This window comes from Sciurus vulgaris (genome assembly GCF_902686455.1).
Source record: "Sciurus vulgaris genome assembly, chromosome: 2".
NCBI classification, from domain to species: Eukaryota; Metazoa; Chordata; class Mammalia; order Rodentia; family Sciuridae; genus Sciurus; species Sciurus vulgaris.
In genome coordinates, this window is record NC_136462.1 from 129,995,364 (window position 1) to 130,010,291 (window position 14,928).

General features: G+C 38.3%; 1 long non-coding RNA gene and 1 pseudogene across 2 annotated transcripts in view; one reads left to right on the forward strand and one right to left on the reverse strand.

Annotated features, from left to right (window-relative positions):
- LOC306650480 overlaps positions 1-14,928 on the reverse strand; it is a 246,344-nt gene that overhangs the window by 112,740 nt on the left and 118,676 nt on the right. The gene's annotated exons all lie outside the window — the stretch shown is intronic.
- Positions 532-1,862, forward strand: LOC306653247 (poly(rC)-binding protein 2-like; annotated as a pseudogene). Its single transcript has one exon. The product of its transcript is annotated as a poly(rC)-binding protein 2-like (transcript).

Below are 14,928 nucleotides of genomic sequence, written 5' to 3' on the forward strand. Positions count from 1 at the left end.
CATAAATAAAAATGAAATAATGAAATTTGCCAGTAAATGGATGGAATCTTGTTAAGTGAAATAAGCCAGTCAGAAACTCAAGGGTCTAATGTTCTCTCTCACATGTGGATGTTAAAGCAAAATAAGGTTAGGAAGGCATAAATGGAATAGAAGTAGGAGAACGTAAAGGAGGGATCAAGGAAGGAAAAAGGAAAGAAATATGGAATGAATCTAATACAATCACATTATATAGATATATGTGTATGAAAGGGAATATCTTCTTTATGTTTATGTGGAAAGTACCAATCAGAAATAAATAAATGACAGACCAGCAGAGGCAGCAGCTGGAGCAGCCGCAGCTTGCGCCCTCTCCCGCCCGCCCTCCACTGCCCTCCCCCCGCCCCAGGGTCTCTTTCCCCCTTCCTCTTCCTCCTCCTCCACCCCCGCTTCCACTTCCTCCTCCTCCTTCTCCTCCTCCTCCACCCCCAATTCCTCCTCCTCCTCCGCCTGCCCGCTGGGGGCCCGCCCTCGCCTTCTGGCAGCCCCTATTGTTCCGCCCCCGGCCTCCCGCCCTTCCCCTTCCCACCAGCTCCCCTTTTCCCCTCAGTCGTCTTGCGCCTGCAGTTTTTGACTTTCACCCCCACCAGTGACCAAAGACTTGACCACTCAAAGTCCAGCTCCCCATAACACTGCTAGACATGGACACCGGTGTGATTGAAGGTGGATTAAATGTCACTCTCACCATTCGGCTACTTATGCATGGAAAGGAAGTTGGCAGTATCATTGGAAAGAAAGGATTATCAGTTAAGAAAATGCGCGAGGAGAGTGGTGCACGGATCAACATCTCAGAAGGAAACTGTCCTGAGAGAATTATCACTTTGGCTGGACCCACTAATGCCATCTTCAAAGCCTTTGCTATGATCATTGACAAACTGGAAGAGGACATCAGCAGCTCTATGGCCAATAGCACAGCTGCCACTAGACCCCTGGTCACTCTGAGGCTCACCACCCCTGCTAGTCAGTATGGCTCTCTCATTGGAAAAGGTGGTTGCAAGATTAAGGAAATACGAGAGAGTACGGGGGCTCGAGTCCAGGTGGCAGGGGTATGCTCCCCAACACAGCTGAGCAGGCCATCACTATTGCTGGCATTCCGCAATCCATCATTGAGTGTGTCAAACAGATCTGTGTGGTCATGTTGGAGACTCTCTCCCAGTCCCCACCGAAAGGGCATGACCATCCCGTACTGGCCCAAGCCGTCAAGTTCTCTAGTCATCTTTGCAGGTGGTCAGGACAGGTACAGCACAGGCAATGCGAGCTTTCCCCACACCACCCAGTCCATGCGCCTCAATCCTGACTTGGAAGGACCACCTCTAGAGGCCTATACCATTCAAGGACAGTATCCCATTCCACAGCCAGATTTGACCAAGCTGCACCAGTTGGCAATGCAACAGTCTCATTTTCCTATGACGCATGGCAACACCGGATTCAGTGGCATTGAATCCAGCTCTCCAGAGGTGAAAGGTTATTGGGCAGATTTAGATACATCTGCTCGGACTACTTCTCATGAACTCACCATTCCAAAGGACTTGATTGGCTGCATAATCGGGCGTCAAGGCGCCAAAATCAATGAGATCCGTCAGATGTCTGGGGCGCAGATCAAAATTGCGAACCCAGTGGAAGGGTCTACTGATAGGCAGGTTACCATCACTGGATCTGTTGCCAGCATTAGCCTGGCTCAATGTCTAATCAACCTCAGGCTTTCCTTGGAGACCGGTGGCATGGGGAGCAGCTAGAACAAAGCAGATTCATCCGTAATCCCTTTCTGCTGTTCACCACCACCCATGATCCATCTGTGTAGTTTCTGAACAGTCAGCGATTCCAGGTTTAAATAGTTTGTAAATTTTCAGAATCTACACACAATCGTTCACTCGTGATTTTTTAATTAAAGCGTTTTAATTCCTTTCTCTGTTCAGCTGTTAATGCTGAGATCCATATTTAGTTGTATAAGCTTCTCCCCCCCGCCTCTTCTTTTTGTTTTTGGCTCATGAATTTTTCTGTTTGTCATGGAAATGTAAGAGTGGACTAGTAATACATTTCAATTTAGTTCTGTAATGTCAGGAATTTTTCAAAAAAATTAAAAGATGGACTGGAGCTTTTTCTTTGTGAATAGAAACTGGATGCCAAAAAAAAAAAAAAAGAAAGAAAGAAATGAGTTAAAGGAAGATCAGTAGAGGAGGGAGAAGAGGAGAGGAAAGAAAGGAGAAAAGGGAAGGGGCAAAGGGAATGGAAATCAAATTCCTTGTATATATAATTTTGACAAAGAGGACCCAAATACTATGTAAAATTACAATACTCTAATAAAATTTCTTTAAATCTGTGATGGAATACAAGACAAAGAAATTAGTAACATAAAAATATTCTATGCTATGAACGAAGGTATTTATCCAAGGAACACAAGTTTGGTTCAATGTAAGAGAACAATTATTAAAATGCATCATATTAATAAAGGAGAAAAATAACATAGTATCTGGAAAGATGCAGAATAGCCAATTGGCAAACCCAAAACCCATTTATGATAAAAACACTCAAGAAATTAGGCATGGATGTTGACTTTTTTCATATTAACGAAGTATTTGTGAAAAATAAAGGTGTGACAACATACATTATTGTGATAGTCTCTGCACATCCTCTAAGATTAGAAACAAGAACGATGTCCACTCTTCTTGTGACCTCCACATAAACTTGAAAAATATAACTATGTTTTAAGTAGCATGAAAAATGAATAGAAGACATAGAATGCAAAGGAAGAATTCATTCTCTCTTTTCAAATGACATAATTGTTTTTGTAAAAAAAATCCTAAATAATCCACTAAAATAAAATGAGAACCAAAAACTAAGTTCCATAAATGTTGCAGAGTATATGGTCAGTAAAAATATTTTTCTATGAACAATGATTACTCTAAAAAAACCTAAAAAAACAACTTCATTTAAATTATCTTTAAAATGAGGAAATAGACAAATTGAGAAAGATGAGTTGACGATATGGGCATTGAAAACATACTGTATTGAAATAAATTACAGAAATTCTAAATACTAGATTGATAGAATGAATTTGGCAGTGTTCCTTCCCTTCCTAATTCATGGACTAATTTGAGGAGGACTGGCATTAGTTCTTCTCTAAAGTCTGGTAGACCGTGGATGAGAATCCTTCCTGTCCTGGGCTTTTATTTATAGGAAGGCTTTTAATTGGTGCCTCAATGCCATTGCTTGATATTGATACATTTAATTTTTCTATATCCCCAGTGGTTCAATTTGAGTTGTCTGTATGTCTATGGAATCTGTTAATGTCTGAGAATTTCTAGTTAATTGGAGTAAAAAATTTTCAAAATAGCTTCTAATAATCCTATCAATTTCCAAAGTGTCTGTGGTGTTATTTCCTTTTTCATTTCTATTTTTACTGACATGGGTATTTCCCCCTCTTTCTTTTGGTTAATTTAGCTAAGTATTTATCAATATTGTTTATCTTTTCAAAGAACCAACTATATTGCTTTGATCCTCATTTTATTTATTTATTCTCAACTTAATATACTTTAGCTCTGATCTCAGTCATTTCCTGTCTTCTACTAATTTTGGAATTAGTTTGTTCTTTTTCTAGGGCCTACAGGTATAACATTAGATTATTTATGATTTTTTTTCATTATATAATGTATAAATTCATTGCTATAAACTTTCATCTTAGAACTGCCTTCATACTGTCCCAGAGATTTTGATCTTTATTCTCATTTGTTTCTAAGAACTTTGTTTCACCCCTGATTTCTCTTGTATTCCATTCCTCACTCAAAAATGTATTATTTAATCTCTAGGTGATAAAATTGTTTGTTATCTTGTTGCTGATTTCTAATTTCATTCCTTTATGATCTGATAGGATGCAAGGAATCATCTCTATTTTCACAAATGTTGGGAAAACTGAACAAAGTCTAAAAGAATGAAACTAGATCTCTATTTTTTCATCCTGTACAAAAATCAATTCAGAATATATAAAATACCTAGGAATTATTCCAGAAAATGCACTACTAGAAGAAAATATAGGGGCAATAATCTATTGTATTGGTGGAGGCACAAAATTTCTTAATTTTCAGGCTACTGAAGGCTGGGAGGTGTTACACTGGAGATCTACAGGGACACTATAAGCCAGTAGAGGAAATCTGCACTATCACAAAGTCCCACTGACATCTGACCAATATAAGAAAACAAGGGAAGAAAATGTCCCAAACAAACCTAGATACTATATCAATAAAACCCAATGATGGCACAGCAGAAGGAATGCCAGAAAGGGAGTTCAGAATGTACATAATTGAAACAATCAGGGAAGCAAATGAGGAGATGAAAGAGCAAATGCAGGCACTGAAGGAGGAGATGAAAGAGCAAATGCAGGCATTAAATGATTGCACCAATCAACAGTTAAAAGAGCAAATACGGGAAGCAAGAGATCATTTCAATAAAGAGTTAGAGATACTAAAAAAAAAAAAAAAAAAAACCAAACAGAAATCCTTGAAATGAAGAAAACAATAAACCAAGTTAAAAACTCCATAGAAAGCATAACCAATAGGATAGAACACCTGGAAGACAGAACCTCAGACATTGAAGACAAAATATTTAACCTTGAAAACAAAGTTGACCAAACAGAGAAGATGGTAAGAAATCATGAACAGAATCTACAAGAAGTATGGGATATCATGTAAAGGCCAAATTTAAGAATTATTGGGATTGAGGAAGGCACAGAGAAACAAACCAAAGGAATGGACGATGTATTCAATGAAATAATATCAGAAAATTTCCCAAATCTGAAGAAAGAAATGGAAAACCAAGTACAAGAGGCTTATAGGACTCCAAATATACAAAATTACAACAGACCCACACCAAGGCACATTATTATGAAAATACCTAACATACAAAATAAAGACAGACTTTTAAAGGCTGCGAGAAAAAAGAATCAAATTACATTCAGGGGGAAACCAATAAGAGTATCAGCAGATTTTTCAATCTAGACCCTAAAAGCTAGAAGGGCCTGGAACAACATTTACCAAGCCCTGAAAGAAAATGGATGCCAACCAAGAATCTTATACCCAGCAAAACTTACTTTCAGATTTGATGACGAAATAAGATCCTTCCATGATAAACAAAAGCTAAAGGAATTTACAAAAAGAAAGCCAGCATTACAGAACATTCTCAGCAAAATATTCCATGAGGAAGAGATGAAAAACAATGATGAAAATCAGCAATGGGAGGAACTAGCCTAACAGAATAGCCAAATAAAGGGGAAACCAAAAAACAAAATGAGTCAAATGACTGGGAATACAAATCATATCACAATAATAACCCTGAATGTTAATGGCCTGAACTCATCAATCAAAAGATATAGACTGGCAGATTGGATTAAAAAGAAAAATCCAACAATTTGCTGCCTGCAAGAGACTCATCTCATAGAAAGAGATACCCATAGACTAAAGGTGAAAGGATTGGAAAAAACATACCATGCACACAGACATAGCAAAAAAGCTGGAGTATCCACCCTCATTTCAGATAATGTGGACTTCAAGCCAAAACTAGTCAGAGGGGACGACTGCTTAAGGGAAGCATAAATCAGCAAGATATAACAATCATAAATATCTATGGCCTGAACATTGGTTCATCCATGTACATCAAACAAATCCTTCTCAATTTCAGAAATCAAACAGACCACAACATAATAATACTAGGTGATTTTAAAACACCTCTCTCACCACTGGATAGATCTTCCAAACAAAAATTGAAAAAAGAAACCATAGATCTCAATAACACAATCAACAATTTAGACTTAACCGACATATATAGAATATACCATCCAAAAAAGAACGAATACACTTTCTTCTCAGCAGCACATTGATCCTTCTCTAAAATAGACCATGTCTCATGCCACAAAGCTACTGTTAGCAAATACAAGAAGATAGAGTAACTACATTGTACTCTGTCAGATCATAATGGATTGAAATTAGAAATAAATGACAGAATAAAAAACAGAAACTTCTCCAATACCTGGAGATTATATAATACACTATTATATGATGAATGGATAACAGAAGACATCAGGAGGGAAATAAAAAAATTCTTAGAAGTAAATGAGAAGAAAGATACATCATATCAAAACCTCTGGGACACTATGAAAGCAGTACTTAGAGGAAGATTTATTTCATGGGGCACATTCAACAAAAGAAGTAGAAATCAACAAATAAACGACTTAACACTACAGCTCAAAGCCCTAGAAAAAGAAGAGCAGACCAACACCAAAAGTAGTAGAAGACAGGAAATAGTTAAAATCAGAGCTGAAATCAACGAAATTGAAACAAAAGAAACAATTGGAAAAATTAACAAAATAAATAGTTGGTTCTTTGAAAAAAATAAACAAAATTGATAAACCCTTAGCCACACTAACAAAGAGAAAGAGGGAGAAAACTCAAATTACTAAAATTCAGAATGAACAAGGAAATATCACAACAGACACGAGTGAAATACAAAACATAATTAGAAGCTATTTTGAAAATCTACACTCCAACAAAACAGAAAACTTCAAAGACATCAACAAGTTTCTAGAGACATATGAACTACCTAAACTGAACGAGGAGGACATACACAACTTAAATAGATCAATTTCAAGCAATGAAATAGAAGAGGTCATCAAAAGCCTACCAACAAAGAAAAGTACGGGACCAGACGGGTTTTCAGCCGAGTTCTACAAAACCTTTAAAGAAGAACTCATTCCAATACTCCTCAAAGTATTCCATGAAATAGAAGAGGAGGGAACCCTCCCAAACTCATTCTGTGAAGCCAATATTACCCTGATACCTAAACCAGACAGAGACACATTGAGGAAAAAAAATTTCAGACCAACATCCTTAATGAATATCGACCCAAAAATTCTCAACAAAAGTTTAGCAAATCGCATACAAAAATATATGAAAAAGATAGTGCACCACGATCAAGAGGGTTTTATCCCAGGGATGCAAGGTTGGTTCAACATCCAGAAATCAATAAATTTTATTCTCCATATCAACAGACTTAGTTAAGAATCACATGATTATTTCAATAGATGCAGAAAAAGCATTCGATAAAATACAGATCCCTTCATGCTCAAAACACTAGAAAAAATTGGGGGTAGTGGGAACATTCCTTAACATTGTAAATGTCATCTATGCTAAGCCCAAGGCCAATATCATTCTAAATGGTGAAAAACTGAATGCATTCCCCCTAAAAACTGGAACAAGGCAGGGATGCCCTCTTTCACCACTTCTATTCAACATAGTCCTTGAAACTCTAGCCAGAGCAATTAGACAAACCAAAGAAATTAAAGGGATATGAATAGGAAAAGAAGAACTCAAACTATCCCTGTTCACTGATGACATGATTATATATTTAGAGGAACCTGGAAATTCCACCAGAAAACTCTTAGAACTCATTAGTGAATTCAGTAAAGTAGCAGGTTACAAGATCAATGCTCATAAATCCAATGCATTTTTATACATAAGTGATGAATCTTCAGAAAGAGAAATTAGGAAAACTACCCCATTCACAATAGCATCGAAAAAAATAAAATACTTGGAGATCAATCTCACAAAAGAGGTGAAAGACCTCTAGAATGAGAACTACAGAACCCTAAAGAAAGAAATTAAAGAAAACCTTAGAAGATGGAAAGATCTCCTATGTTCTTGGATAGGCAGAATTAATATTGTCAAAATGGCCATTCTACCTAAAGTGCTATACAGATTCAATGCAATTCCAATTAAAATCCCAATGATGTACCTCACAGAAATAGAGCAAGCAATTATGAAATTCATCTGGAAGAATAAAAAACCCAGAATAGCTAAAGCAATCCTCAGTAGAAAGAGCGAAGCAGGGGGTATCGCAATACCATATCTTCAACTCTACTACAAAGCAATAGTAACAAAAACGGCATGGTATTGGTACCAAAATAGACAGGGAGGTCAATGGTACAGAATAGAGGACATGGACACAAACCCAAATAAATACAATTTTCTAATACTAGACAAAGGTGCCAAAAATATGCAATGGAGAAAAGATAGCCTCTTCAACAAATGGTGCTGGGAAAACTGGAAAACCATATGCAACAGAATGAAACTAAACCCCTATCCCTCACCCTGCACAGAACTCAACTCACAATGGATCAAGGAACTTGGAATCAGACCAGAGACCCTGCATCTTATAGAAGAAATAGTAGGTCCAAACCTTCAACTTGTTGGCTTAGGATCAGACTTCCTTAACAGGACTCCCATAGCACAAGAAATAAAATCAAGAATCAATAACTGGGATAGATTCAAACTACACAGTTTTCTCTCAGCAAAGGAAACTATCAGCAATGTGAAGAAAGAGCCTACAGAGTGGGAGAATATCTTTGCCACTCATACTTCAGATAGAGAGCTAATTTCCAGAATATATAAAGAACTCAAAAAGCTCTACACCAATAATACAAATAACCCAATCAACAAATGGGCTAAAAAAATGAACAGACACTTCACAGAAGATGTATAAGCAATCAACAGATATATGAAAAAATGTTCGCCATCTCTAGTAATAAGAGAAATGAAAATCAAAACTACCCTAAGATTTTATCTTACCCCAATTAGAATGGCGATTATCAAGAACACAGGCAACAATAGGTGTTGGCGAGGATGTGGGGAAAAAGGTACACTCATACATTGCTGGTGGGGCTGCAAATTAGTGCAGACACTCTGGAAAGCAGTATGGAGATTCCACAGAAAGCTTGGAATGGAACCACCATTTGACCCAGCTATCCCACTCCTTGGCCTATACTCAAAGGACTTAAAATCAGCATACTTCAGAGATACAGTCACATCAATGTTCATAGCTGCTCAATTCACAATAGACAGACTGTGGAACCAACCTAGGTGCCCTTCAGTTGATGAATGGATCAAGAAACTGTGGCATATATATACAATGGAATATTACTCCACCATGAAGAATGATAAAATTATGGCATTTGCAGGCAAATGGATGAAATTGGAGAATATCATGCTAAGTGAGATAAGCCAATCTCAAAAAACCAAAGGAAGAATGATCTCGCTGATAAGCGGATGAGGACATATAATGGGGTGTAGGAAGGGTTAGCGTTAGGGTTAGGGTGAGGTTTAGGGTTAGGGATAAGGAGGGTGGTAAGAATGGAGGAAGGAAGGACTGTAAAGAGGGAAAAGAGGGGTGGGAGGGGTGGCGGGAAGGAAAAAAAACAGAATGAATCAAACAACATTACCTTATGTAAATTTATGATTACACAAATGGTATGCCTTGACTCCATGTACAAATAGAGAAAAAACATGTATCCCATTTCTTTAAATTAAAAAAAAAAAATAGAAGAAAATTTGGAAAAAAATAAAAAAAAGAAGAACATACCACTTTGGAAGCAGAGAGGAAACCCTTATCACAAACACTGAATGTGTTAGTGCCTTGATCTTCCACTCATTAACCTCCAGAACTGTGAGAAAGGAATGTGTATTATCTATAAATTAAACAGTTTGAAATATTATAGTAGCATAAATAGACTAAAGTAGTCATATATTAAACATCTCTGGTTACTGCAAAAGCATAACCAAGCCTCTGAATGACCAGGCAATATACTGAGTACAGTCAGTTCATGTTCTGATTTCCTTTTAGACTGTTCAGTAGAGAATCTCTTACTTTCTTTAATCATTTGCTTCCCATGGCAGTTGCCTCTGTCAACTGAGAATAAAATAAAGATTATTGGTTGAAAAAAAAAAAGAAAAAGTAATATGAACAAATAATATATATTGAAAACTTGGATATAGAATACAGCTTAGTGAGCGCATTGTTCATATTTTTAAGATAAGGTCTTAAATTCTCATTACAACTTTTAAAAGTCTTTAGAAAGGTAAGAATTATGGTTTATTACTCAGGTTACTATTGGCTTCTCTTTTCCTCTTGAATGGATGTCTTGAGCCATAGTTTATAAAATTATATATTATATAATATATTATATAATTATATATTATAAAATGACACATCCACACACAAAACAAATAGTCCACTAGTAACTCTATCATCTATGCTGTCTGTATGTTGAATTGTTCGATGTCTGTAAAATTTTTCAAATTTTGTTTCTTCATCAGCTGTCAACCAGAATACAGGAGATTAGTCATCAGGATTATCTGAGAAATGGGTGGTCATAGAGAATACTGTGTGTTCTTTGAGGCTAAATTTTCAAATTTTTAAAATAAAGAGGCATATTAAGATGGATACTGTGAAGAACCCCAGATTATAATGCAGTTTTGATGGGGTTATTTGGGTATACATACATGAAATTGACCTAAAATCCTTCCATTGTCACATTATCTGCATGCAACTGTTAAAAGCACAGGGAGGGACTCTTGGAGAGTGACTGAATTCATTCCACATTTTGAGATGGGCCTGAGCTTAGGGCCAGGGGTAGAAGGTTATGGTTTGGATTTAGAATTTTCCCCAGATCCAATTGATGACTGAATAATTTGAAAGGATTAACTGGGAGGTGGTAAAAACTGTGGGCAGGTTGGGGATAGCTGGATGAAGTAGGTCACTGTCGGTGTGACTTTGGGGATTCTATCTGTGCATGTCCCATTCCTGCCACCCTCTGCAGCCCAGCTGCCGTGAATTGAACAGCTTTCCTCTTCCATGCCTTTTTACCATGTCTCTACATTGGAGCCAGCTGACCATGTACTCAATCTTTTCAAACCATGAGTCAAAATATAACTTCCATCCTCTATGTTGCTCTTGTCAGATATTTGAGCCACAGCAAAGAAAAGCTGACTAACACACATGATAGAATCAGAATTTGCAAGGGGGTTTGCAATAGATTTGATACAGTCTCACACAGTTGTGTAGGTTTTTCTCATTACATATAAAAATCGCCAAATTTTGAACTAACAGAGATGGTGATGACATGGAGAAAGAGAAGGAAAAGTTAAAAGTGATTCAGGAGAGTTTAATCTAAATGGGAGGAATTTGATATATTGCTTCCACCTTTCATCTCATGTAATCATATGAAAGATACACTGCAATAATCCTCAGTTAAACAAGGTGAAAGTAATTTTTCAATAATTAGTTTTAAAAAATCCTAATAGAAAATATCTGAGGCACTTATTCTTAGTGGTTTTATTTTTCATTGTGATATATTTTACAAAGATTGCAAAGACATCTGCAAAATCTTAGCAAAATTTTGCCACAGTGGTTAAAGTTGGTATTATGCTATATACTTTATATGCTATTAAATGAGACAAGCTACACAACACAGAGGTAGGTACTGTAATGTACAAAGCTGCTCTCCCCACCCTTTCCATTGCAGCCATTTCCCCGCCTCCCAACTACTGTCAGTCTGTGAACATCCTAGCTAGCTATTGGTTCATCAGTCAGCTTGCAAGTATCCTTCTCTGTTATTGGTCCCCTGTGAGCCCCATGGGATTCTTAAAGATAGCTTTACCACCATCTTTTCTCTCTTGCTTTTCTCTCTCCCTGACTCACTTTCTTTCTCCTCCTCGCTTTTCCACTCTCTCTAGTGCGTGCCCTTTCTCTTTCCCTTTCTTTTCCTTTCATTTTCTCTTATCCTGCAGAAAGACACTCTGTTTGTTTAATAAACTCCCTTATGTGATTTCCTGTGTCCTGTGTGGTTTATGTGGGATCCCTTACATTGATGCTGTGACTCGGGATGGGTCCTTCCACTGCCTCTTAAGCAAGTGGAACCCCATCTGAGCCGCAGTGACCCCCCAGACAGAGCCCCACCTTCCATTCGCCTGGACCCTCTGCTCTGCATCCATCACCAGACTTCAGATTGGTGAGTCCTCCAGGCGGGTTCCCCTAGGCTGGTTTATCCGGGACTCTTGAGGTGGCTGAGGGGTGGGGGTACCCCCAGCCACAACTTTTATTATGGCTGGCCCCTATAGTCGGTCTTATCTGCTGGGTGGATTCCTGATTTTATGGTGGAGAGTCTCTCTCAGGGTTGAGGCTCATCTCACGCTCGTGCTTGCGCTCACACTTGCACTCGAAAACCCTGATATCAGGTCCTCAACCCTACTCGACTTTTGCCTGGCACACGTTGGTGCTTGTGTGACGACACAATCAATGTGCTGCCCCTTATCTCCAGCCGATTACTCTGGCCTCGGGATGCCCTGGCCACAGACTTGGCTGTATCAGTCTCCACCATGGGATCTGGGTCCTCCATTCTGGCAGATTCAACCCTGGGAACCCTTCCCCTGATCCCCGGCTTAAATCCATCAAAATTTGCTTGTGTAATGGCATACAGCTTCCATGAGTGAGTGGGCAGATGGAAAGGGATTCCGTATCTTCAAGTCTCTTTCTTGCTCCTTGGCTCTTCCTGCAGACTCAGGCGCCTCCGGCCCCTGCTTCTCTGTCTCCCCCTGCTTCTCCATCTCCTTTACCCTGTTCTGTTTCTGCTTCCATTCCCCAGCCCAGCCCACCTAGTCCTCCTGCCATGAGGTCCCACATACACTGGTGTGGAGGGAATAAAAAGCCCAACTATCAGTGGCATGTCCCAGTAAGGAGTATGATATAGCAGCCCCATTCCCCACACATAGTGGGAGATAATGTTTAACAATTTTTTGCATCCAAACCTGAATTGATTACTAACCAGGAAAAAGGTGTTAAACTGCCCTAGGCATCAAGTTTCTGCTAGAACCTGTTGGCTGCTTTCAGATCTCAGTCAAAGCTTACATGGAAATGTAAATGGAGGAAAGCTCAGTGGGAGAGACCAGTCTCAAACCCAAGAAAAGGAAAAAATTGTCCATTTAAAATTTCTCCTGAGCTGCAACATAGATCACTTTATCTCTCCTCATCTTTTCTCTCTGCTCTTCTCTTTCTCATTTTCTCATGCTATAATTAATGGCCATTATCATTTTTCTTCTAAGACTTTTGTTTTTCTTAAATGGTTTATTTTTGAGTTCACAACTTTGATCCTACATACCTAGGTTAATGAACAACTGTTACATTGCAATGGAGATAAACATTACAAGGCCTTTACTTTTGTGTTAAATATTACTCAAATGTGTTTGTTAGAGACATCTGATTAATTTATAAAGTTATTCCATGGAGTAACATACTTAAAAACATTATTCTTTGTATAGTAAATGTGTTCATATTTTCCAGGTATACAAGCCTTTGAAGCAGAAAATTTATCAAGCTGCTGTTCTCCCAATTAAACTTGTCTGTAATGGTAAACCTATCATTTAATGTTCTATTATAGGGCCTGTCATCAATAGGGTATATGTAAAGCATTTTGCCACTTTGCCACACAAAAGGACAGTTAAAAGCTCTCTCAGCTTTTCTTTAATTCATGTTTTAGATATAATGTTAAATTGTGTTAACTAATGTTCATATAGATTCAGGAGTCAATATATGTAAAATAAAGAGTGTAATGCACAATAGCAAAAATGGGACAACAGTGACTGAGATTGGGGTCTCTGACCTCATGACTGTGGCATACCTGGTGCCTGGTAGTGTTCCTGTGTAGGGGCACAAGATGCCTAACTGCTGTGGCAGTACCCTCCCTGGGGAGGCTCTATACAGGAGTCCTATCAGCTCTGACATTGATCTTAGGCACACAGTTCTTGGGACGGAAGGAATTCTTTTGGTAGGTAACCAGTGTTTCATCAGCTCCCTTCTCTGGTTCCTACCCACCTTATAGTAACTTTGGACAGTGGACTTCCTTGAGAGCTACACAGAGCTCCTAACATTGCACTTTGCAGCTCTGAAAAGAAAAAAGTTACGTTAATGTCCTAGTCTCTGTAACTTTCCTGAAAACCAAGAATAATGCTTACATACATATATAAAGATTGCTGACATAACTCTTCAGATCTGCATTTCCATCAGAGAACAGAGCTCCATCTGATCTCAGCTTAATCTTCAAAATCTGTGTTTATAAACCTTTATTTTCTAATACTCCTTTGTCCCTCACTGAACTTGAGAATTTGGTCATGCTGGTCATGGCAAAAGAGGAAAAAATTAGCTTCAGAAAAAGCCCCACCTTACCTGAGGTAAGGCTCTGCCTCACAACCCTGCTGCATGTTAGAATGGCTCCAAAGTAAGCCAGACTTTAACTCATTTAAAGTTGTGTTCAAAAGTTTGATGTTTGTTGTAAAGATTACTGTGATCTCAAACACAGGATATAATGAATAACTCAGCCAAAATTCAAGATAGCTATTGCACAAACTGAATGTTTTACTGTTATTGATTCCATTTTGTATTTTCCTTGTAAACTCTGTTGCCTGATTAATATTTTGCAGAAGTACACCATAGATTAATTTTGAAATAAATAGTAAGCCATCACCTATAGGACAGATAATGTAGACTCCAATTAGATAAAAGGGGGTAAATAACTGTAAAGTTATAGACATTGAAGGTAAAGCCCAGTACTCTTACTTTATGACTGGTGAGACTGGCTTGCTTGATGGTTAAGATCAAATTTAGAGATGGAGATTAAATACAGAAGTCAAGAAAAGTCCATATTTGGGTCTTCCCTCTAAGTCAGCCTGAACCCAGGGAACAAGAGGACTTCTCTAAGGAGCTTTGCAATTCTGGGTGGGTCACACAACCTCCTGATCAAGGAGATTGATGAGGCCACTAGAGGATGAAAAGTAAATTAGTGCACCTGCTGCAGAGGAGGGTCATGGAAAAAGGGAGACACCCCTAATGCTTCCAAGGGAAGCCACCTCATCAAGGAGACCCTGCGTAACCAATGGCACTAATGGAGCTAAGAAGCTGCTCTTAAGTTCTCTACAAGTGACCCCTGTCGGAACTCAGCGGACTCTTTAACAGACAGGAACAGGTCAATTTGACCAGCTTGATCTTAGACACCCAGCAAAACAGTTAAAACCAAAATAT